Genomic DNA, 26991 nt, shown 5'->3' on the forward strand with positions numbered 1-26991 from the left:
ATGAAGGTATCTCGGACCTGTTGTCAGGAATCTGGTTGCACTCCAGTATGGTGGGTAATGGTAGGCAGGTCTGGCCATCTATGGATTCCACCTTGTATCCGGTTGCCTTCCTCCCCGCCGTCTCAACGGTGCCTGAACATGTCTTCAAGGAGTAGGGAGAACCGGGGCCCGCAATGTTGAAACTGCTGAAGAAGATGGACTTGGCAAGAGATCTGTTGCTCTGGTCGTCCAAGATCGCATAGACCTTAATTGCTTTGTCCCTACGGCCTGCTGGGTAGACTCTGACAAGGCAGATTTTCGAACAGGACCTTCCTCCTGTGAGTCCTTTACAGATCTCCGTACATTGAGAAGTAACCACCGTGGTGTCTTCATCAGTGTTCTTCTGTTTTCCATCGTGTTCTTCTGCTTGCGGCAACACTCGTGTAGGTGGTCCAGGGTGTAAGGCTGTATTGTGATCCGTGCTGTCACATTCTGCACACTTCACACTAGCTTCGCAGTTCCTGGCCATGTGCGATGTTGCAGCACAGCATTTGAAGCAGATGTTGTGTTCCTTGAGGAAGCCTTTGCGATCCTCTAGAGACTTCTCCCTGAAGGCTCTGCATTTTAGTAGAGGATGTAGTTTCCGGTGTAGAGGACACTGTTTACTGATATCCTGGGGTTTGTTCTCTTCTGGAGGATGCTTACTCTCTTTGTGAGCAGGACCTGAGGAGACAATGTTAGTTTTGTGGACTGCCACGGGTGTCCTACTGGGTTTGACACCGGGGGCAGTGGTACACGACAGAGTAAAATCAAAACTAGGGTCATTTCTGATTTTAGCTTGCTGAGCTACAAAATCTACAAATACGACAAAAGGAGGGAATGGCGCGTTATGTGTTTGCTTATACCGTGAACCGTGTGAGACCCACTTTTCTTGTAGATTGTAAGGAAGTTTTTGCACTATCGGATTGACACCCCTAGCGGTATCCAAGAATGCCAATCCGGGCAAATCTCCTTCCTCTTGGGCAACCCGTAACTCTACTAACAGATCACTTAGCTCTCTTAGCCTTTGAAAGCCTTTGGGTCCTATCTTAGGGAAGTCATCAATTCTTTTAAACAGAGCATTTTCAATAACTTCTATGGACCCATAGCATTCATCAAGTCTCTTCCACACCAAGTGTAGACCTTTGGGTGGGTTTTTAATGTTAATGTCTCTTAGTTTTTTGGCGTATTCTACCGATTCACTACCAAGCCATTTTACCAGGAGGTCTAACTCCTCACTACAAGAAAGGTCCAAACCTCTTATGGTGTTCTGGAACGAGGCTCGCCACGACCTATAATTCTCGGCACGATCATTGAACTTTACAAGTCCTTTTGTGACCAGTTCTCGACGAGCAAAGAACTTTGCAAAGTCCATGGTGGCTTGGTCAGTGCTGGTGCGAGCCGGTGTGTGGTCGTGTCTATTGTGTGGTGTATCACCATACCTGTAGGGTGTTTCCGCCTTCGGAAAGTCAGCATAGTACCTCCCCGGAGAGGAAGGCGTCTCTTTGTGGTAAGATGGTGGTTGTACCTTCCGCTCTGTGGGATAGTAGTTTTGGTGAACCTCCTCGTGCTGTACACTCTCTTGCTTGAAGCGGTGTAATTCGAGGTTGGATCGCTGGCCGTCTGCGTAGTCTGTTCGGTGAAGCACATCTGAGCTGTCATCTATTCTGGAGTATTGGTAGACGTATTCTGCGACGCGCTGTGCTGGATCCTGCTGGTCTAGGTCCGGCCCAAGAACATCGCTGCGTCTTTCTTCGGGGTGCTCTGTCGCTTCCAGGAACTCTGCCTTGGCTATTGCGGCCGCTGTCTCCTTTTCTACGGCAAGTCTTTCTAGAGTCAGTTGCAGACGTGCACTCTCTGCTTCTTGCTCCGCTTGCAGACGTGCACTCTCTGCTTCTAGCTCCGCTTGCAGACGTGCACTCTCTGTCTGTTTTAGTTTGAGTTGCATTTCCCGTTCAGCGAAGGAGGACCTCACTTTAGCTGCTTCGGCCTCAGCGCGTGCGACGGCAGCAAGCTCCCTAATTGAGGACTTAGTAGAGCTTGCCCGTGACCTTGTCTTCAGGGAAGACACTCGACTGACAGACATTGTGCACTTGGCTGCAGACTACTTTAGCGGGAAACAGAGTCTATTTGCGGACGGCCTTCCGCGTGGTGGAGAGTGGAATGGTGGTTTCTGGCGTACTGCGGTCTAGTCACTGCGGCTGTATGGTGGCTGCTGCGACATCCATATGCGGTACAGCATGGATGTTAACGGTCCCGTACTACAGCCTGCGACCGGCTATCTTTACTGGAGCTGGACTGCGCTCTTGTTCTATGTAGCTGTACGGCGGCTGCTGTAATACCCGTGTGCCGTGTAGCGTGGGTGTTAGCTGTCCCGTACAGTTCGTACAATCGCTGCCTGCGACCAGCAGCCCGTTTTTACTGTTCTGCCTTCGTCCACGTGTGAGCTGTGTGGACTCCGGCATACAGCTAACCTTCATCCACTGTTTCAATAAACAGACTGTGTTGCCTTTAAGTCTTTATTTATTAAATGATGATGGATAGGTGGATGATCATAAGAAATGGATGATTGATTGGTAAAAACTATAACAAAAGATACAAATCCAAATCAGTACAGGCATATCACAAATAACAGAATGACATACATAGTAGTACTGGTATTTACAGAATCTGCATAACATAGAGAGCAATGCATATGACTGAACACAACATTTACACTGCTGATGCTGCCCTACACCTGCTCTGCATGTATCACGGCCTATGTAATCTGAGTAGAGCCACTGTTACTTCACAGTGCCTACATAACAACTGTACACATATTCTAACATAAATATGTAGTTTAGTACAATGATTCCTACCGGGATCCACTAGTCAGGAGGAACGATTGAAGAGAAGGAACTGGAGCCAGCTAATAGCACCTCTGAATCCTATGGAGGCACCAAGACATCTGGTCTCCAACTCAGGAAGGGCAGGGAAAAGGGGCAGTCCAAGGAAGTATCTTTTCCTTAAAGCAACAGGCTCCAACCCACAGAAATACTGTAGAGAAGTATGAGGAAAACATAAGAAAGCCAACAGTGACCTCTTGTGGGCAACAAACGATATTACCCTTATCCTATTTAATGAATAGGAGACAGAACAACCCGTGCCTGATGACCCGTGCCTGATGACCTGACCCTTGCATGATGACCTGTGCCCGATGTCCTGTGCCTGATGTCCCTTGTCTGCTGGTATCTGTGCTGCCCGTTCCTCATCTGGACTGTGCCTCTTGTGCTGTTCTGAATTGCTGCTATCCCAGTCCTGCTGTCACCCTGTACCGCTCCGCTGCCACAGTCCCAGTCGGTGCCCTGGGAGTGCCACCTGGCATTCCGTCTCACGGCGGGCACTTAGTCAAGCTACTCTCACTAAAGGGTAAGCCTGGGTTCCCCCTGTGGTCCAGTTGGTCCACTATCATCTCCACTCGGCACTTTCATCCCTGGAGGTAAGCGTGACAATTTAGCTGGTAATATTTATTGATACATACAGGTACTTATATTCATACCACAAGCACACTGTGATATACCAGTGCATCTGAATAAATTAGAATATTATCAACAAGTTTATTTATTTCAGTAATTCAATACAAAAAGGGAAACACATATATTATATAGAGTCATTACACACAGAGGGATCTATTCCTATATATTATATAGTCATTACACACAGAGGGATCTATTTCTATATATTATATAGAGTCATTACACACAGAGGGATCTATTCCTATATATTATATAGAGTCATTACACACAGAGGGATCTATTCCTATATATTATACACAGTCATTACACACAGACTAATTTTCTGTCAGCTGATTTGAACAGCTGATGTGTGCATCGCAGGCACAAGTTGATCAGTGATCCACCCTCACCTGTTACCCCTTAAATCGCAATGTCAAAATGTGACATCTCTATTTAAATCCCCAACGCAGTAAATCTTCACCTACCCGGCTTCATTGGTGGCGCCGTGACGTGATCACTGTGAGACGATAGTTGTCATGGTAGCACAGGGTCATGTGATGACACCTGTAGCTGTCATGACTCACTTCCTGTGTCACCCGGCCGAGTGCTGATTGTAACAAGAGATGAGCGTTTCTGGTGATCAGAGCTGTGTAGCTGTGATCAACAGAAATGAATGAGCGATCAGACTGCTGAACCTTATAGTCCCCTAGGGGGACTAGTAAAATATAATAATAGTAAAAAAAGTTTTAAAAAATTAAAAAAAACTCCTAAAGTTCAAATCACTCCTCTATTTGCTCCATTGAAAATTAAAAGGTTTAAAAAATAAAAAAATATGCACTATTAGAGATCAAAGAGGCAATCATGTCGGCAGCCAGACAACAGGGCCCTCTGACTATAGAGGGGGCTCAGGTTTTCCTTCTACAGGATCTGGCACGACACACCCTCCAGCTCCGTAGAGCCCTCCGGCCCTTGCTGTCTCACTTGAGAGACAGGGGTATCCAGTATCGGTGGGACTTCCCCTTCAGCTTGGTTGCCTTCAAAGAAGGGAGATGGGGAACATTTTGCAGGCTGCGAGACCTCCCAAAGTTTCTCAGAACTTTTGAACTGCCCATGACTGACCTACCGGATTGGCTGTCGGGGCTCCAGTTTCCACCAGCCCCCCTGAGATGGCAGCCGGTCGAGAAAGCAAGGAGGCCACAGAGGTCACCATCTGCTCTGGAGAGCCCCCATGAGGCCTGGTGGCTGACATGCCTTTTAACCCATGGGGAGTTGGGGGTCTCCAGGTGGCCCATGACCCTTGATTAACAGCTGTCTGCTGGTTAGCTGTGTGGACTGCCTTGTTTATGGGCTGTTTTAGGCCTTTTTGTTCTTTGCCGATCCGGGCCTTGGGGACGGGGCACCGCGGACTGGTGTCTACTGGGTCTAGCGGGAATCGTTCCCCGGGGGGCCTGGCTCCAGTGTTGACCCCAATGTTTAATGCTTAATGTTTAATGCTTAATGTCCAATTATTGCCTTTACCTACGTTGTTAGGTTAAAGTTTATAGTATATAGCTCTTTCCTCACATGTTCTATATTTACAGGGTCAGGGGACAGGGTGGGGGGCCATGACTCTCTATCGTTTTCCTCTCATCCCCCATGGTGCGAGAGATGGATGCATATATCTCTTTGACGCACAGTTGGTGTGAGGGATGCATACCTCACATTCATATATTTTCCCTTTTATGTATATGTGGCACCCCAGTGGTCACGGGAGCCACAGTAGCATTGCTCTCCTTACCAGAGGCGATGCAATGCTTGGAAGCAGTGAGGAGGTCTCCATGATAGGTATATCTACACACAACACTTCCTAACTCAGACCAGAAGGGGAGCTCAAGACCTGGTTTAGGGAAAGCTTCCCTGTGCATTCTGATCTGGGGAGAAGTAAAAACACTCACACAGGAACAGGAAGAGAAACACCTGAAAACAGCAGAGGCAAGGATCAAGAGTGCTGTCTGATCTAGCTCTCACAGAACCAGGTGCAGAAAGCAGGACCCCGGGGTCCTAGACTGCTGGGTGCTAAAGCCCCATGAGTGAAGCCCAGAGGGCAGGGGATTGCAAGTCCCCTGGCCCACGAGAACACCCAAAGGTGAAGCAGCAAGATAGAGACTGGGCCGCAGCTACACAGGTGGTACCCGTGACCGCTTTGCGCTGCCCGCTATAAGGGAAAGGACAAATAAAAATTTCAAAGAGTGTCACTGTGCGGCTCCAGGTACACACATAGCTCACAAGGAAGGCATCCAACCCACCAGGCAAGGTGAATCTCCTCATTGCTTCCAGGCTGACCGGACCCCCATCATCTTCTGGACCAGACTCCTGAGCCTGTATTAACAATTACCAAGTAAAGGTAAAGAAAACTACAGCCCTTGTATTGTCCAGTTATTGCCGGCGTCCTCAGTCCTGCACCCCAACGTTAAACCACCCAGACTAATACTCCCAACATCCTCCCTGGGGCACCATCCGAGCTGCGTTGTCATCCGCCCCTGCAGAGAACTCCCACAGTGGTGGCCGATATTGGCCGCACACCACATATGGCGTCACGAACAACTACTCCCATCATCCCCATACCCGTCCTTATTGACACCGCCGGGGTCACGGAACCGGGCAAGGAGGCAAAGAGTGATGATTACTTGTCTCTCCAATATTCCCCATAGGTGTTCGATCAGGCTCAGATTAGGAGACACTCGGCCACTGAATCACTTTCATCCTGACACCAGCAGGGCCCATGCAGCTCCACATAAGCACTCCGGCACCACCAGGCACTGTGCAATTTTCTTTGTACTCCGCACCACCATGACGCCATACAGTTGATGCGATGACTATGGGATAGTGGAGAACCAGAGCTCCTAAGCTGTCCCTCTAGCTAGGGAGCCATATGTTTTCCCTAATCTCAGGGATACTCCTGATGGCGGAGAGGTCTGAGTCTCCTTCTTGGTCCTGACTAGTCCTGAGCGAATTCCCCCTCCCTCAAAGGAAGGACAGGAGTGTGATGAAACCCACAGATAATGACAGACAAGGGAAAACTAAAACTCTGTCACACAGCACGCACACAGGATAAGACAATAAGCAGTTCAGGAGGAAAAACAAGACCAGGAAGGAAACTACAAAACAACAGGGGTAAACTCCACAAATGCAATAAGCAAAGAGCACAACTTTCACCAGTACCGTAAGTCTGGGACACCACACCTCACCCAACATAGTACAAACTATAGCTGGTATGGGTGGAAGGTTACATCCAGCATAAATAGGAGGGGACCAGATGTGATAGACCTCCCCACAACATGTGACTAAAGGAGCAAACAGACCAACTGAAATTAACGCTTGCTAGCGTGCCAATAAATCAGCACACAGCAAGTCAATGCCCAAGCCTGCCTGTGTTGAAGTCAGACACCGGAGAAACCATTGGGTGAAGTGTGAGAATCTGCACATCTGAACAGAGCCCAATGCCGCCATGACAGTTGGCAAAGTTTATGCAAAACTCTGGGAAGCTATCAGTTCCAAAACCCTGTATCTTGGTCTCATCTCTCCAAAATATAGAGTTACAGTAGTCCTCATATTTTTCAGCATGGGTCCTGGCACATTGTAGGTGGCTTTTTTTGTTCATGGGATTTAGCTTTCTTCGTGCATGACACCCTTCCATGCCATTCTTCTGCAGTCTACACCAATTGTTACGGGAAACACTCATCCAGATTTGGTTTTCTACTTTTTTTGATAACTGCAGTGAACTTGCATGTCAAATAGAAGACATTCGTGTTTCAGTATTACCTTCTGTGGGCGGCCTGGGCATCTCTGTGAGATGATTGCTGTTCCATCTTTGTTATATTTTTCTATAAGTTTTGCTCCAGTACCTGACTGATTAGTAAAGTTTTGCTCATCTCCTTGTAGCCTTCACTTTTCTTGTGTAAAGAAATTAATTTTTATTTTCAAGTCTTGTGACATTTCTCTTACATGTGGTGCCGTTGTTGACAGCATAAAATGAGAAGGAGTTTTCTTAGTTAATTTACAACCTTGTCCTCTGGACACTTGTGTAATGAATAATCTTACCTGTGTGACATGAACATATGATACACATATGTGTAATGGAAAGGAGAAGGAGCGGCTACACCCAACTGGTTCCTGTGCAGACTATAAGACCCTAGCTGTACAACTAACAGCACCACCTTAGACCTGGTTTCCCTGAAAGGCTGTCAAAGGGTTTTTCTTGCCCCTGAAGGACCAGAGGGGTGAAGAAGGTGAGAAGAGGCTGGGAAGAAGAGCACTGACAACAGCAGACATTCAACTGGTGTTTTCTTCAGAGGTAAACCCAAAAGATGAAGGACTGGAGATCCCAGGAACAGGTCCACCAAGAAGTATACCTAGCAAGGAAGTGCAGTGAAAGGAGAACATATATAGCCCCACCCAAGCTGTGATAGGACAAACCAAAACAGGATAATGAAAAACACCTGATGAGCATAAAGACCAGAAAGGAGAAACAAAGGTAATAGTAACCATCAGCAGTATGTCCTAAAAAACAACCATAGCCCAGCAGACGGGAACTGACCACAGGGCAAGAAGTCGAGTCATGACACTGGTTGATTTATCAGAATTTGGTAGCCTATACTTTCATTTTGCTCCTAAGTCTTTCATTGGACTGTACTCATTTTTGCAATATGTCACCAGATTTGTCCCCTCTAGGCTGTGGCCACCATCAGTGAGTTCTTATATACAGCATTTCTGTTGTTTCAGGAAGTTCACAGCATTAGCTGCAATGAACAGTCCTTATCTATTGTATTGAAGCATCTAATGAGCGTGTGCACAGGTCTCAACTCCAGTCCTCAAGACCCACCAACAGATCATGTTTTCAGGTTTTCCTCAATCAGGTTTTCAGGCTTTCATTAATGTTGCACAGGTGATGGATTTATTCTTTGTCTAATATTGAGGAAAACCTGAAAACATGATCTGTTGATGGGTCTTGAGGACTGGAGTTGAGAAACACTGACCTATTGTGATTGGTTGATCCTATGTTATCAGCTGTATAGAGAGATGATACCTGTCATTGTAATCCTGTGTCACGCTCTCCGGGTCCCCTGCTCTGCTCCCCGGCTCACCTGCCACGCTCCCCGGCTTCCCTGCTTCGCTCCCCGGCTCCTCTGTCAGGCGTCCCCCGCTCCACGGTCTCCAGCCTCCATCACCTGTGGTCTCCAGGCGGCCCGGTCCCTGCTCCCGGCGCCCGTCGGCAGCTCTGCTCCAGGCCGGCTCCCCTGCTTCCTATACACCGCTCCCTGCCCTGGCTTCTGGCACCCGGGCCTCGCGCATGCGCATTAGGGCGCGCGCACGGTCATTGACCCTCTCTTAAAGGGCCAGCGTCCACTGACAGGAAATTGAACACACAGGTACAGGGTATAAAGGGGTTTAATGTCCAAGTGGGTGGGGCCTGTTCTTCGTGTTTCCTAAGCTAGGAGTCAGGTCTCCTTGTGTCTCTGTGATATACTTACCTATCTCTCTTCTAGAGCCGCTCCTGTCTCGCCATCCAGGCCTGCCGATTCCCGAACCCCGAACGCTGACTATCTGCCATCCCGTCAGTCTGTACCATCTCTGATCCCTGTGGTGATCCGTCCTCTCGCTCCATCGGTTCCGGACTCTGCCTGACAACATCTCGGCCTCCGAACCTGAGCTCCGTCACCCGGACTACCATCAGTGACTCCGTGGTCCCAGGGACTTCTCCATTCCACTCTTTTGCACGGACTGTCCTGCCACCCGTAGTGCTCCGGCTACCGGACCCCTTGCCTTCATTAAAGTGTTCGGCCCAGTGGATCCACCTCCTGGGTCTGCCCGTCCACCTGGCCCTAACATCCTGTCTGTGGTGATAATGAGCATGCTGGAAACTCTTTCTAAAAGGACAATGCATCAGTGATTTTGGTTCCTGAATAAGGAGTCTCAATACTCTGAAACGTGTTGAACAATAAATCACAATTTTATATTTGTGTGATCATTATCTTATCCCACACGGCAGCGAGGGTTAATCCTTTTCTTTCTCCCTTCCGTACAACTGAAATACAAGAATTAAGAGTCTCAAAAAGCCGAAGTGGTAAGTGTGAAAATTGCAAAATTACTAATTTTGTTTTTTTTTAATGACGATCCTAAAAATAAAAAAAAAATAAATAAATAAAAATACACTTAATGATAGATGTAACACAAAAACCTGATTTAGACAATAGCTAATTTTATGATAATAGTTTCCCTTTAATGCACACTAGTGTTGTCCAAGGACCTAGTAAAGGTAAATATCACAATAAATACACATAAAAATACAGAAATAGCCCTTTTTATGTTCGGCCAGTCGTAAGTTTCGGACTTCAGATCTCTGCAGCAGCACAGAGCTGGCAGAATTACCAGACGTGGCCACTAGAGGGCTGTCTTTCTACATACGTTGCTCTAACATGGCTGACGTCACCAGGCTTCTGTCTGATGCTGTGAGTTTAGTACAGTGAATAGTGCCCTCCAGTGGCCATATCTGGTAATGCTGTCATTACTTTATATTAACCTTTGTCTATAAGTCAATAATTATTATAAAATTAATTTGGATGTCAAGTGAGGTCTGTCAAGTGAAGCCGCTCTGTAAGAGCAATGTGGTTTCTGTTCACTTTATTAAATTTCTGCAATCCCCACCAGACTTTAATACTTTCTTCCAATACGGGTGCATACTAACCACGCAGCTGCGCACTAACCACACAGCTGCGCAACGGAACAACCGAGTAGGAAAGTCAGTGTATGAACAGCTCACTGACTAATGCAAATAAGTGGTCCATGCGTAAAAAATCCCAGCATGCACCGCTCTGATCCATTTTTCGGATCAGACTCGCACCTCAAATCTTAACTGTGGAGAAAAGACCTGGATCTCACCTCTAGATATTATACACCACAGCAGACTTTTGAAAACTTTAACATGAGATCTTTAGTTAACATTTTAATAAAATTGTATAAGCCCGCTGCTACGTCACGGTGAACCTCTTAAAGAGAATCTGTCAGCAAGTTTTTGCTACGTAATCTGAGAGCAGAATGATGTAAAGGCAGTGAGCATGATTCCAGCTGATTGCTGTAGTTTCAATACAATCAGTGTTTTATCAGCATTAGATTATCACTGCAGGACTAGGTGTCATGTGCCAAGCAGTCAAGCTAATCTGTGTAACCCCGCCCCCATCACTGATTGGTAGCTTGTACATAGGAAGCTGCCAATCAGTGGTGTGGGTGGAGTTACACACAGTTCAGCATTCAGACCACTGCTATATCTACAGCAGAGAAATTAGAGATTGTATCAAAACTACACAAAGTAGTCCAGTACGTGATACATCGCTGGTGTCAGGCTCTCAGCTCCTTCATCATGCTGCTATAAGATTACATAGCAAAAACCTGATGACACATTCCCTTTAATGAATGGATCACCGCTCTATTGGCTGTAACACTGCATGATGAATACCCCTTCTCCAGTGGGGTAAGACTATTCCAGGTACCCAACTGTACCTATGCTACCAGGCTACAGTTCCTGTAGAGTGTCTTGGGGCGGTAGTTGTTGATTCATGACTCGCCAACACACTACACGGAAGATGTGGTCTTGGCTGGTTGTGTAGACTTCCTCCATGTGAGCAGTACGCCCATGTAGCCCATTCTTACTGTTCCCGTGAGTCCAATTTATGATGGTTACTTTCCCTTACTGCGGCTCCTAAGTACAGTCTCCTCATGGAGATGGTCAGGGGGTTTGCCAGTAGGGTCAAAGTAGAGCTTTCAGCTCCCAGACGCTTGGGGAGACTCCCCCTGAGAAAGTCAATTTGGCTCACGTACCAGTACGTCTCAGCCCATTACCTTTAAACTGTATGTAACCTGGTGCCCTACTGCTAGAGTTCTGTCCTCTGGACCTCTATGATGGGGGCCACTCTGTAGGAAGACCGGTCTCTAGGCTTCACGTAGTCCTGTGCTCTGCAGTCACCAATTCAGGATCACGCTATCTCAGTCCTGTCTCCTTTCTCCTTCTCTTGCACAGGTCACCCACTGCATGTGGCCTTGACAATCTTCAGACTATACATCTGCTCCTATCAAACACTGGGTTTTCACTCAACATCCTTCTAGAAGGGAACTGTCTCTTACCCCATGAACTAACCTCTCCCATCGTGGGCTAGTCCTAACACTTAACTATTTCCTGCCCTATAGACTGGCAACCAACACAACCTTACTGTACGTTACACATTATATCACAATTCACATATTACATTCTTTACAAAGACACAGGAGACAATTCCCATAACAGTACAAGAACGCAATTGGTGTCAGCAACCAGTCCACCTCTTAACACTCCCACTACACCACAGACATAGCAACAATGGCCGCCACATAGCTCCAACACTGAGTGAACTGATTTAAGAAGCCAACTATCCAAGTTGTCTCTATCAACACACTGAGGATGAATTATGCAGGACCTTTTTTTGTCATTTCCTGGTAATTTAAAAACACTTTGGTCAAATGGGGGGAGTGCAGGTGCAAAAAAAAAAATATTCATGATGGAAGGTGGTCATTGGTAACATACAAGTGGGGAGGAAAGTATCACTGAGGTTATTAACCTCAGTGATGTGAACCCAAGTGTGTTCTCCAGTATATGCACAGGTATTGAGAGGGTTAAACAGCTATTAACAGGGTCGGGTTTTTATGCACAGCTAAAGAGTTGGGTGGGACGGCTGTTCATCATATCTCCACCTCGAGGTGTGGTCCAGGTGGTTAAAGTAAAGCTTCTGGAATCACTTGTTGTTCTGTGTATGGAGGTAGCAGACCTCCAGAGTTGGGCTCTTGTGTAAAGTGGGCAAACCCTGCTACTATATGGATTGTTTGCGTGTTGTTTTATTTTCTTTATGCCAGAGAGACTGTTTTTTACTTGTTTTGTTGGGTTGGTTTATGAAGGTGAATATACCAAATCCAATTTTGGAAAATATTCATGTGTGTACCTCAAACTGCAGCTGAATGAGCAAATCCTTACAATGGGAACCTTTGTCTTGCAGCATGGGTGCTGTTGGGCACCGGGTAGCTCCTGATGTTGGCCCTGTGCTGGCAGTGGTTGCTCCACAGTGTCACCTCTCATACAGCAAGGACTTACTAAAGGAGTTCATGTTGAAATATCAAAATTTTCCTTCTAATATTTGGATGTGCAGTCCATCTCTTTTTTTTTTACAGTTATGGTAGACTCTCCCATAGCATGGCTTGGGCACAACACTAATTGTGCCCGAGCCATGTGCATCATTGTGTACCATCCTCTCTTCCTTTTACAAGTCTGTAAACACCTTGGAAGTGAGGAGACATATTGATGGAGTTTTCGGAGAGGAACGTTGTCCCATTCTTGTCTGATGTTGGGTTCTCGCTGCTCCACATTCCAGGGTCTTTATCGGATTTTTCGTTTTATAATGAACCAATTTTTTTTCTATTTTGGAAAATGTCTGGACTGCAGGCGGCCGGATCACCACCCGAACTCTTCTTTTGTGACTTTGTGCTCGTGTGATGGATGCAGTGTATGGTTTAGCATTGTCTTACAGAAATATGCAAGCAGTAACATAGCTAGAGTCCGATGTGATCTGAGCCCCCCGCATGTTGGTCAGATGTATTGGCCCATGTATCATTTTCAGAGTTTCCCTCCCTATTCATTGTGTAGTAATGTCCCCATTCTGTACTAATGTTCCCCATCCTGGTATATATATGTCCCCATTCTGGTATATATGTCCCCATCCTGGGCCCATTCCTGGTATATATGTCTCCATCCTGGTATATATGTCCCCATCCTGGGCCCATTCCTGGTATATATGTCCCCATCCTGGGCCCATTCCTGGTATATATGTCCCCATCTTGGGCCCATTTCTGCTATACATGTCCCCATCCTGGGCCCATTCCTGGTATATATGTCCCCATCCTGGGCCCATTCCTGGTATATATGTCCCCATCCTGGTATATATGTCTCCATCCTGGGCCCATTCCTGGAATATATGTCCCCATCCTGGTATATATGTCTCCATCATGGGCCCATTCCTGGTATATATGACCCCATCCTGGTATATATGTCTCCATCCTGGGACCATTCCTGGAAAATATGTCCCCATCCTGGGCCAATTCCTGGTATATATGTCCCGATCCTGGGCCCATTCCTGGTATATATGTCCCCATCCTGGTATATATGTCCCCATCCTGGTATATATGTCCCCATCCTGGGCCCATTCCTAGTATATATGTCCCCATCCTGGTATATATGTCCCCATCCTGGTATATATGTCCCCATCCTGGGCCCATTCCTAGTATATATGTCCCCCGTTATACTGCTGTTCGCTAATGCATTAAAAAAAATTGTACTCCTCTTCCTTCCCTTCCACATTGCACAGCGTCCACCTCTGTAACCGGTCAGTGGCCATGAGCTTACATTGGACCTGACCAACTGCTACGGTAACACATGACGTCACTGCCATGCGACACCAATGCCTGGCATCACAACGTCAACTGCAGGCCCCTGATTGGCTGGTGGCGTGCATTGCGGTGCAGGAACCCGATGAGTCTCTGCACCACAATACACTTCTGCATCCTCAGATGCACATCCAACTAGAATAGACTTTCCAGGATGGGATCGGTTGTGGAAATGGTGCTCTTTGTGGCCTTGATCTTTACGCCCCTGTATACAAGGCCATCCCTAAAATAGATGGTATTTGAATAGAGCAGATGTTGTTCTAAAACCTCTATGTAATGCTCAGCAGTGATGGCGCCTTTTGTATTTAAACTGCTCCTGGCATAGGCAGTAATGCATCTGAGATGCAGAACTGCACTGATAACAAGCTGGATGGTCCCTCTCCTCCGGAGTTCTCAGGTGCCCATAGATGATGGCAGCGTTTCTGGATTGTGCTGATATTTGGCTTCTTCTTTACATGATAGAGCTTTTACTTGCATTTGTGGGTTGAATGGTGACCTGTCTTCACAGACATTGACTTGTGGAAGTATTTTTGAGCCCATGCAGTGATTTCTCCAGATTTTCTGAATCTTTTGATGATGTTATGTCCATGTAGATGGTGGGATATTTAGAGTCTTTGCAATTTTATGTTGAGGATCAGTTTTCTGAATGGGTCACACAATTTTTAGCAGCAGTTCTATTTGGTGACCTCCGACCATCTTTGCTTCTGAGAGACTCTGCCTCTACCACATGCTCTTTTTATAAACAGTCATGTGGAATGAATAATTGGTATCACAAGACTAGTAGCAACATACAGGTCATAGGGGGCCATATCTCAGGAACCGAGAGGCGCAAAGAAACAAGAGAAACATCGCTGGATTCAGGAAAACAGCAGCAATGACACCAAGTAACAAAATGCATACTTATGCCAAGTGACTGGCCTTCTTTAACACTAGAAGTCCCAGAGAGGGGTCATTTAACATTTCTACCATTGGAACCCTATGGAGCTCGAAATTCCTGGGACTTCTTAAAGGGATATTCTCCACATTCACAGGATAGATGGTGGGTGTCCAAGCAGTCCAGAGGATAGGGCTCTGAAAAGTTTCATTGGAGTGCAGCACTGGATATTTGGTGACTTTCAATTTTGCGAAAATCCTCTAAAAATCCGAATGAATCAATGGTTCAGATGCTACTGCTGGAAGGGGGGAGGGTGTACGATTCGGCAGGACCAATCCATGCACACTGCTAGTCTGGTGCTGTACTGCTGAACTGGACAGTACAACTGATGATGGAATAACAAGATTTGGGCCAAATAACAAGCTCATTTCTGCTACATCTATCAAACCCATTACTACTACACCTGACAACCCTATTCTGCTACATCTGACAACCTCAATTCTGCTACATCTGACAACCCCAATTCTGCTACATCTGACAACCCCAATTCTGCTACATCTGACAACCCCAATTCTGCTACATCTGACAACCCCAATTCTGCTACACCTGACAACCCCATCCTGCTACATCTGACAACCCCATCCTGCTACACCTGACAACCCCATCCTGCTACATCTGACAACCCCATCCTGCTACATCTGACAACCCCAATTCTGCTACACCTGACAACCCCATCCTGCTACATCTGACAACCCCATCCTGCTACATCTGACAACCCCAATTCTGCTACACCTGACAACCCCATCCTGCTACATCTGACAACCCCATCCTGCTACACCTGACAACCTCATTCTACTACATCTAACAACCTCATCCTGCTTGTTACATCTGACAACCTCAATTTTGCTTCATCTGACAACCCCATTCTGCTACATCTGACAACCTCAATTTTGCTTCATCTGACAACCCCATTCTGCTACACCTGACAACCTCAATTCTGCTACATTTGACAACCCCATTCTGCCACACCTGACAACCCCAATCCTGCTACACCTGACAACTCTAATCCTGCTTTATCTGACAACCTCAAATCTGCTAGATTTGACAACCCCATTCTGCCACACCTGACAATCCCAATCCCGCTACACCTGACAACCCCAATCCTGCTACACCTGAAAATCTCAAATCTGCTACATCTGACAACCTCAGTCCTGCTACACCTGACAACCCCAATCCTACTACACCTGACAACCTCAAATCTGCTACATCTGACAACCCCATCCTCCTACACCTGACAACCCCGATCCTGCTACACCTGACAGCCTCATCTGGCTTCATCTGTTAGTATAGTATGCCTGCAGCCTGTGTGCCACAGTCTCCCCACCCTGTTGGTGCTGCAGATGCTGCTGGGGGTCTGTATGATTCAGCAGCAGCCTCTGTGAGGGGTGGAGTGTAGGACCCAGCAGAGCTGCAGGCAGGCAGGCAGGCAGGCAGCAGTGTGTCACTGGGCTGAGATCAGGAGGGAGCTGTATCTGGGGAGAGTGGATCCCAGTGATCTGGTGTGTGGCCAGCCTTCCCTGCCTGATTCCTGCTCTGCAGCCTCTGCTCTCCCATTACTGACTGCACAGGAAGAGATGGATGACACAGAGCAATGAGCTGACAGCTCCACAGCCCCAGCAGCAGCAGCAGCAGATCCAGGGCGGAGGTAGGGCTTTATTTACATTGTATCATGTGTGGAATACTTTGTATCATTGCCAGGGATGTGCAGAGCCCAGATCCAGGGCTGGGGGAGGGGGCTCAGCTCACATCAGGCCTTAAACTTGCAGCACTTTGCAACTTATGGTTCTGTGCATTGTCTGTGTCTGCATTGTGCCTGTGTTACCTCTATAGACAGGTGTAGCAGAGCTGACTTTGTCAATGAGCATTTAATGACTGGTTGGGCTCTGCTACATCTGCACATTGTGCTTTCTGAATGCTGGGATTGACAGGATATTTTATGGACACTTTGGGACAGATTTATCTATACCGTTGCCTCGGAAAGGTTTGACTGTCGTGAAACGCGTGTCGGGGTTTATGATAAATGTCTCTAATATAATCGGCCGTTATGATTGATACCTTCGCTCTATTGGATCCCCCCGTGGTCAGATAAAAAGTCTCCGTGGTGGGAAATGCTTCTATTTTTGCATTATATGTATCGATGCCGCACGCGCGTGATATTATATAGTCAGACTTTTTCATCAATGACATGCCTTGCTACTTATTCGACACTTTTAGGTCCAGTAATCGTCCGTTAGAACGGATCAAACGTGGGCAAAAAAGTTCTGCAAACACAACTTTGTTTTTGAAAAAATTTTTTTGCCTTATCCGTTTGTTTTTTTAACAGATCCGGTAACGGATTACTATTTATCTTCCACTTGAAATGGATCCTTTTACAAATGCAAGAAAAAGGATTGGCTAAATAGTAATCGGCGAATGGATCCGTTTTCCAGACTCCGATGTTAAAAAAAACAGATCCTGAAAAAAAATCTATATTTTCAAAAGAGACAAAAACATTGAACTTTTTTGCCAATGGATCCCTTCTTTGAACTCAGTATCAGGAACAAACCCCCAAAATGATCTGTCCATAAGCAGCCGGTCCTGAAATCTGCTCCGATACCGTATTTTCCAGTGGCTTTCTGGTCATTGCTGTACGATTTAGCGAAACAACAATTGTCAGGTGACCAAAAACGCCTGTGCAACTTTTTAGTAACATCAAGAGGAGAAGGAGCGGAGAGAAGATCCAGCACCGGCGTAATAAAAAGATTCTTTATTTAAAATTCATAAAAAAGATTATTCCAACCAAGTGCAAGATAAATTTATGCTTGACGCGTTTCGGAGAAGGTAGACTCCTCTTTATATAAAATTCATAAAGATTATTCCAACCAAGTGCAAGATTAATTTACCCTTGACGCGTTTCGGAGAAGGTAGACTCCTAAAAAGATTATTCCAACCAAGTGCAAGATAAGTTTATGCTTGACGCGTTTCGGAGAAGGTAGAACCCTAAAAAAGATTATTCCAACCAAGTGCAAGATAAATTTATGCTTGACGCGTTTCGGAGAAGGTAGAACCCTAAAAAAGATTATTCCAACCAAGTGCAAGATAAATTTATGCTTGACGCGTTTCGGAGAAGGTAGAACCCTAAAAAAGATTATTCCAACCAAGTGCAAGATAAATTTACGCTTGACGCGTTTCGGAAAAGGTAGACTCCTCTTTATATGAAATTCATAAAAAAGATTATTCCAACCAAGTGCAAGATAAATTTACTCTTGACGCGTTTTGGAGAAGGTAGACTCCTCTTTATATAAAATTCATAAAAAAGATTATTCCAACCAAGTGCAAGATAAATTTATGCTTGACGCGTTTCGGAGAAGGTAGACTCCTCTTTATATAAAATTCATAAAGATTATTCCAACCAAGTGCAAGATTAATTTACCCTTGACGCGTTTCGGAGAAGGTAGACTCCTAAAAAGATTATTCCAACCAAGTGCAAGATAAATTTATGCTTGACGCGTTTCGGACAAGGTAGACTCCTCTTTATATAACATTCATGCAAAAGATTATTCCAACCAAGTGCAAGATAAATTTACTCTTGACGCGTTTCGGAGAAGGTAGACTCCTAAAAAAGATTCCAACCAAGTGCAAGATAAATTTATGCTTGACGCGCTTCGGAGAAGGTAGACCCCTAAAAAAGATTATTCCAACCAAGTGCAAGATAAATTTACACTTGACGCGTTTCGGAGAAGGTAGACTCCTCTTTATATAAAATTCATAAAAAAGATTATTCCAAACAAGTGCAAGACAAATTTATGCTTAACGTGTTTCGGAGAAGGTAGACTCCTCTTTATATGAAATTCATAAAAAAGATTATTCCAACCAAGTGCAAGATAAATTTACTCTTGACGCGTTTCGGAGAAGGTAGACTCCTCTTTATATAAACTTTATAAAAAATATTATTCCAACCAAGTGCAAGATAAATTTATTCTTGACGCGTTTCGGAGAAGGTAGACTCCTCTTTATATAAAATTCATAAAGATTATTCCAACCAAGTGCAAGATTAATTTACCCTTGACGCGTTTCGGAGAAGGTAGACTCCTAAAAAGATTATTCCAACCAAGTGCAAGATAAATTTATGCTTGACGCGTTTCGGAGAAGGTAGAACCCTAAAAAAGATTATTCCAACCAAGTGCAAGATAAATTTATGCTTGACGCGTTTCGGAGAAGGTAGAACCCTAAAAAAGATTATTCCAACCAAGTGCAAGATAAATTTACACTTGACGCGTTTCGGAGAAGGTAGACTCCTCTTTATATAAAATTCATAAAAAAGATTATTCCAAACAAGTGCAAGACAAATTTATGCTTAACGCGTTTCGGAGAAGGTAGACTTCTCTTTATATAAGATTCATAAAAAAGATTATTCCAACCAAGTGCAAGATAAATTTACTCTTGACACGTTTCGGAGAAGGTAGACGCCTTAGGAGTCTACCTTCTCCGAAACGCGTCAAGCGTAAATTTATCTTGCACTTGGTTGGAATAATCTTTTTTATGAATTTTGAATAAAGAATCTTTTTTATTACGTCGGTGCTGGATCTTCTCTCTTCCTCTCCTCCTCTTGATGTGACTGATTATTCAGCTGTGGTAGCCAAACCACTTGTTCCGTGCACCGGATCAGAAGTTGGAGAGACTTGCCTTGGAGTAGTAAGCAGAACGATATTCCTTATTTGTAACTTTTTAGTAACTTGACTATTTTAGAGCTGCAAAAAAATGTAAAAAAAATGTTCAAATCGCACATAAATTGCCCATAAGTTGCAGTCGCGGGTGACTTCCTTTTGAAGCACGTGGCAATTGGGTCATGTGCGATTTGCAAATACATTTTTAACATTTGTGACTCTGCGTTGCGATAGTATATCCAGAATGACGGACTGCGTCCCACGGGTGTATTTCTTGTCTTTATTCTGTTGATTTTCTTTTGTCCTGATGAAGGAGACTGAGTTTCTCCGAAATGTGTAGACCTGAGTAAAAAAGAAATTTGATATAATCAACATATTGTAATTTTGGCAACCTCATGGCATAACCCTTTCTTCACTTCAGTACTGCTTTTCCTATAGCGTTACAAGGATGCACCCTCACTTCCTGTAGAGGGACAAAGATGCACCCTCACTTCCTGTAGAGGGACAAAGATGCACCCTCACTTCCTTTAGAGGGACAAAGATGCACCCTCACTTCCTGTAGAGGGACAAAGATGCACCCTCACTTCCTGTAGAGGGACAAAGATGCACCCTCACTTCCTGTAGAGGAACAAAGATGCACCCTCACTACCTGTAGAGGGACAAAGATGCACCCTCACTTCCTGTAGAGGGACAAAGATGAACCCTCACTACCTGTAGAGGGACAAAGATGCACCCTCACTACTTGTAGAGGGACAAAGATGCACCCTCACTACCTGTAGAGGGACAAAGATGCACCCTCACTACCTGTAGAGGGACAAAGATGCACCCTCACTTCCTGTAGAGGGACAAAGATGCACCCTCACTTCCTGTAGAGGGACAAAGATGCACCCTCACTTCCTGTAGAGGGACAAAGATGCACCCTCACTTCCTGTAGAGGGACAAAGATACACCCTCACTACCTGTAGAGGGACAAAGATGCAGCCTCACTACCTGTAGCCTGACAAAGATGCACCCTCACTACCTGTAGAGGGACAAAGATGCACCCTCACTTCCTGTAGAGGGACAAAGAAGCACCCTCACTTCCTGTAGAGGGACAAAGTTGCACCCTCACTTCCTGTAGAGGGACAAAGATGCACCCTCACTACCTGTAGAGGGACAAAGATGCACCCTCACTTCCTGTAGAGGGACAAAGATGCACCCTCACTACCTGTAGAGGGACAAAGATGCACCCTCACTTCCTGTAGAGGGACAAAGATGCACCCTCACTTCCTGTAGAGGGACAAAGATGCACCCTCACTTCCTGTAGAGGGACAAAGATGCACCCTCACTACTTGTAGAGGGACAAAGATGCACCCTCACTACCTGTAGAGGGACAAAGATGCACCCTCACTACCTGTAGAGGGTAAAAGATGCGCTCCCACTTCCTGTAGAGGGACAAAGATGCACTCTGACTTCCTGTAGAGGGCCAAAGATGTACCATCGCTTATCGTAGAGGGACAAAGACACCAGTTTAGGGACATAGATGCGCTTCCACTTCCTGAGCAGGGGCAAAGACGTGCCCTCATTTTTTGTAAAGGGACAAAAACGCACCCACTCTTCCTGTAGAGGAACAAAGACCCAATCTCCTTTCCTGTAGAGGGACAAGGACGCGCCCTCAGTTCTTAAAGATGCACAACGACACACCCTCATTTCCTGTAGAGAGGCAAAAAACCGCTCTCAATTTTCTGTAGAGGGACAAAGACTTGCCCACTCTTCCTGTAGAGGCCCACTCTTCCTGTAGAGGCATAAAGATGTGCTCCCACTTCCTGTAGAAGCATAACAGCGTGCTCCCACTTCCTGTAGAGGCATAAAGACGTCCTCCCACTTCCTGTAGAGGCATAAAGATGTGCTCCCACTTCCTGTAGAGGCATAAGGACGTCCTCCCACTTCCTGTAGAGGCATAAAGACGTGCTCCCACTTCCTGTAGAGGCATAAAGACATCCTCCCACTTCCTGTAGAGGCATAAAGATGTCCTCCCACTTCCTGTAGAAGCATAAAGACAAGCTCCCACTTCCTGTAGAGGCATAACAGCGTGCTCCCACTTCCTGTAGAGGCATAAAGACGTCCTCCCACTTCCTGTAGAGGCATAAAGACGTCCCTACAATTGCTGTAGAGGCATAAAGACGTGCTCCCACTTCCTGTAGAGGCATAAAGACGTCCTCCCACTTCCTGTAGAGGCATAAAGACGTCCTCCCACTTCCTGTAGAGGCATAAAGACGTCCCTACAATTCCTGTAGAGGCATAAAGACGTGCTCCCACTTCCTGTAGAGGCATAAAGACGTCCTCCCACTTCCTGTAGAGGCATAAAGACGTCCTCCCACTTCCTGTAGAGGCATCAAGACGTGCTCCTACTTCCTGTAGAGGCATCAAGACGTGCTCCTACTTCCTGTAGAGGCATCAAGACGTGCTCCTACTTCCTGTAGAGGCATAAAGACGCGCTCCCACTTCCTGTAGAGGCATAAAGATGTCCTCCCACTTCCTGTAGAGGCATAAAGACAAGCTCCCACTTCCTGTAGCGGCATAAAGATGTCCTCCATGGGGGGACTATCCTGGATTGGTGTAACCCCAATGTAACCTGAAAAATATTTCAGCTCTTGTTCTTTTCATAACTCATGCGGAGAGTCGGGTGTATGGGGTTGTGGACATCTTCAAGGGCAGGTGATATTCCCATGATGACAGCTGCAGTGCCCTCAGTGTCAGCGCAGTGCCCTCAGTGTCAGTGCAGTGCCCTCAGTGTCAGCGCAGTGCCACTTCTTACCAATAGTATAGCAAAGTGCCACCCATAACCAGTGCTGGCAAAACGACAAGCAGTCCTAGCATTGGCACAGTGACGGTAGCTATATTCAGTCCATTATTCTGTGCTGTTTAATTTAATAATGGATTTTTTTTAAAGGGATTGAAGCTCAGTCTTTCAGACACATATCGCGGAATCCCAATCAGAGCTGAAGGGATAGTCTAGCAGAACAGAAATCGTCATAATGTTTGATATCTTACAGCTATGGCTGAAAGTATTGGCACCCTTAAAATTGTCCAGAAATTTTTTTCTGACGTGATCTTGATCCTCCCTCTGCAGTGACTTGACTTCCCGGCTAGACCCTGACTGCTTGACTACTCTATTGCCCCCTGGTGGTTTGCTTGTGAACTGCCTGCTAAACTTACTCTGCTGTACTTCAGCTGCCTTTCTGTTACATTGTTACTTTGACTCTCCTTCACTACTCTGCAGCCACCAAGTTAGGGAATATGCTGTACTACGTCTTACCAGCCCTTTTGTACAGCGTGACACCGGGTTCCTTATCCCCGCCATCAGACACAGGAGCTATCAACAGGAAGTGAGTGGCAGCCACAGTGCTCACATCCTGTTGCTTAAAGGGACTCTGTCAGCAGGTTTCTGAAATGTAACCTGAAAACAGCATGCTGCAAGAGTTAAAACAGAGAATTCGGCCCTGGGTGTCTTATCTCACAGTCTTTTATTGTTTACCTCCAATGCTAGTTTCAGCCTCTTATCTTTATCATTAGTGGGTCTCAACTCCCTGTGAGCTGTAGTCAGACTCCACCTCTTCTATGATTAGCAGCTTCTGTCTATGGAGATATGCACTGAAAGCCTGGTGTGGGCGGGGACCGCTCTCCCTGCTCTGCTACATACAAAATCTAAAATCTTTCACTGTGTCAGAACAGCAACACACAGTAATCTAAGTGATACATTGTTGCACTCAGGGCCTCCTGGCCTACGTCATGCTGCTCTCAAATGAGGTAGTAAAAACCTGTTGACATATTCCCTTTAATTTTTTTGTTGGGGAGACAGAAACCGGTACTGATTGGATGTGGGGCTTGTGTAACGTCACAACGTCACATGAGATCCGAGAACATAAGCCTCCGCATTTTACCTGGCAGAAACATGTGTAATTAGAGGGGGTTGTCCTAGTAGTGGACAACCCCTTTGACTATGTAATGTTTTCCCTGCTGTAATGCCACTAGTCTCCCGAATCCGGAGTTATTTTCCTTTTGTTTCTGCTTTTCTCCGTTCCTGAGATATGGCCCCCCTAGTCCCTGTATATAAAGTTAGTCTTTTAAACTATGTGGGCGTGGCCATCAACTCTTTTCTGGGAGTGTCTTCTTGATGAGCACACCCATTTGGCTAATAAGACTAGATTTATGTACAGGGAATAGTGGGCCATATCTCTGTACCCGAGAGGCGGAGGAGAAAAAGAAAAACAACACCGAATTCGAGAAAAAAAGCAGGGTTTACGAAAAGTAAAAAAATATATATATTTATGGTAAGTGACGTTACCCTTTTTTGTTAATTTCTAACAACATCATATTCACGGTGTGCTGTAGCACTGTTATGTACTCACTGGAGATGCTGACCTCCAGACCCTCATTAGTCAGCATGTGGCCACAGCCAGGGAAATATAGATAATTATTCCATCTGGCTTCCAAGGTTTTTTTTTTGGTTTTTTTTTTATAATCCGTTTACTTCTAAATGGGTCTTTCCTGTGAATTACACCAAGGCTGCGGTGAATCGGAAAGCAGACGTCTGTCTCTGGGTGCATTACCCAAAGTGCTTTCATATCCCAGAATCCTCACTTTTTATATAACTGTGTACTTGTAGAGTAAAAAAATGTTATGGATTATATATATATATATATATATATATATATATATATATATATATATATATATATATATATATATATATATATAAAAACAAAAATTAAATATAAATAAATATATATATATATATATATATATATATATATGAAATTAAATAAATATATATATATATATATATATATTTATTTATATATTTAATTTCTGTTTTTTTGTCGTATTAGTGTTTATAGAACCAGTAGTGTAAATTCTCTAATTTTCTGCATTGGTGCATTTTTTTAATGGGTTAATATGGGGAATGGGTGTTACGCACGGACTTGAGGAAGGTCTGGGGTGGAGCAAGTCATACAAGAAGGAGAACACCAACAACAAACAATGGCACCAGGGACACTTTAACAATGGTGGGCCCTAGTGCTAGTGAGGGGGAAGATGGGACACCTCCTGAACTCACCTGCAGCTGCACCCTGCACTCCTAGTCAGTCCCCATACAGGTGTCGCTCCTGTTGCCGAGCAGGAAACCTGAAGCCCTGAGATACCCTGCAATAACCCTGGCTAGTGAGCTGGCAGGTAAGGATCACTAGTCCCACTGCTGCCCTAGTGCAACATGAAGGGAAGGTACGACAGAAAACAACAAAAGGATCAACCCCAGCTTCACGGCTGCAGTCAGACATCAGGATTGCAGCCTACAGTGCTTCACTACAACAAAAGCTCAGCAGCTCCTTCCACCTTGAGGCGTAGCTCCGGAATGAATCAGAATAACCAGCTCCCTCTACAGGAAGATGTGACCATATATAGGGGAAGGGAGTTGTCACCAACCGGAAGGCCTTGAGGCCTGGAATCAGAAGCTTCTGGAAAGCACAAGTGACATTAACCCTTTCAGCACCAAAGGAAAGGAAATTACGCTTAATGTGTGGCAAAGGGAGACTCTGGTCCAAATCCTGTCACAAGTCTCTAGTAACAAAGAGATGACTGTGACAACGGGTGCGTTAGAAGTACCCCACTTGTTCCTAGGAATGTCTTAAGGTCTTGATGTTACCACTTACTGTATATACCCTTATTATAGACTGACTTATCTTCTAACCTAGGTAAGATATGATGTCATCACATAAAGTGACATCATTGGTAGACAGAAGCTTTTTCTACATCCTTTATGGTCTAATTATAGGTTTAATTCTCAGTGTCAGTAGGAGGCTGTAAAGCCATCATTGTATCGTTTCCACCAGTGTCCCTGCCATTATGCTGATTGCCGGCAGGGTAAACACCAGGTTGTCTTAGTAAAATATCGTAATCCCCAGTATCCTGTCACAGACAGTCACTCACGCGGAGTCCCAGTAATCATTATTCTTAAGATTTCCAGGGTCTGTAAATGTCACTTGTCTTATTGCGCCTGATGGGAGAGTCATTAGGGGGTCGTCTGTTCCCTAGAATTGCAGTGAAGGAGCAGCGGCGTGATCTCATGTCACACTTCACTATTATTTTACATGAAATGTTACAGACAAAAAAATCGTACATTGAGAGATGAAAATATATTATATCGGATTTGAAGGTTATTGCCATGACATTCTATAAACAGACCCAGGGAAATAGGAGGTTTGCGGGTACAAGGGAACAAAGAATGCGCTATAGAAGAAAATAATAATTATTGGATTAGAAGCCAGTCATAAAGAAGCTATATACTTGTACTGCACATAGGGGGCAGTATTATAGTACTTATACTCTTGTACATAGGAGCAGTATTATAGTAGTTATATTCTTGTACATAGGGGCAGTATTATAGTAGTTATATTCTTGTACATAGGGGCAGTATTATAGTAGTTATATTCTTGTACATAGGAGCAGTATTATAGTAGTTATATTCTTGTACATAGGAGCAGTATTATAGTAATTATATTCTTGTACATAGGAGCAGTATTATAGTAGTTATATTCTTGTACATAGGGGCAGTATTATAGTAGATATATTCTTGTACATAGGAGCAGTATTATACTAGTTATATTCTTGTACACAGGAGCAGTATTATAGTAGTTATATTCTTGTACATAGGGGGCAGTATTATAGTAGTTATATTCTTGTACATAGGGGGCAGTATTATAGTAGTTATATTCTTGTACATAGGAGCAGTATTATAGTAGTTATATTCTTGTACATAGGGGCAGTATTATAGTAGTTATATTCTTGTACATAGGGGCAGTATTATAGTAGTTATATTCTTGTACATAGGGGGCAGTATTATAGTAGTTATATTCTTGTATATAGGAGCAGTATTATAGCAGTTATATTCTTGTACATAGGGGGCAGTATTATAGTAGTTATATTCTTGTATATAGGAGCAGTATTAGAGTAGTTATATTCTTGTACACAGGGGCAGTATTATAGTAGTTATATTCTTGTATATAGGAGCAGTATTAGAGTAGTTATATTCTTGTACATAGGGGGCAGTATTATAGTAGTTATATTCTTGTATATAGGAGCAGTATTATAGCAGTTATATTCTTGTACATAGGGGGCAGTATTATAGTAGTTATATTCTTGTACATAGGAGCAGTATTAGAGTAGTTATATTCTTGTACACAGGGGCAGTATTATAGTAGTTATATTCTTGTACATAGGGGCAGTATTATAGTAGTTATATTCTTGTACATAGGGGCAGTATTATAGTAGTTATATTCTTGTACATAGGAGCAGTATTAGAGTAGTTATATTCTTGTACACAGGAGCAGTATTATAGTAGTTATATTCTTGTACATAGGGG

The 26991-nt window shown here is 44.8% G+C and overlaps 1 protein-coding gene across 2 annotated transcripts in view; it reads left to right on the forward strand.

Annotated features, from left to right (window-relative positions):
- Nucleotides 1–16344: 16344 nt before the first annotated feature.
- The window catches only part of RAB27B (RAB27B, member RAS oncogene family), a 358505-nt gene continuing 347858 nt past the window's right edge, over nucleotides 16345–26991 (forward strand). For both annotated transcript variants that reach the window (XM_075328157.1, XM_075328165.1), the window contains exon 1: nucleotides 16345–16591. The gene's annotated coding sequence lies outside the window, so the exon portion shown is untranslated. The remainder of the gene's footprint in view (nucleotides 16592–26991) is intronic.

Source organism: Anomaloglossus baeobatrachus, chromosome 1 (assembly GCF_048569485.1).
Source record: "Anomaloglossus baeobatrachus isolate aAnoBae1 chromosome 1, aAnoBae1.hap1, whole genome shotgun sequence".
NCBI classification, from domain to species: Eukaryota; Metazoa; Chordata; class Amphibia; order Anura; family Aromobatidae; genus Anomaloglossus; species Anomaloglossus baeobatrachus.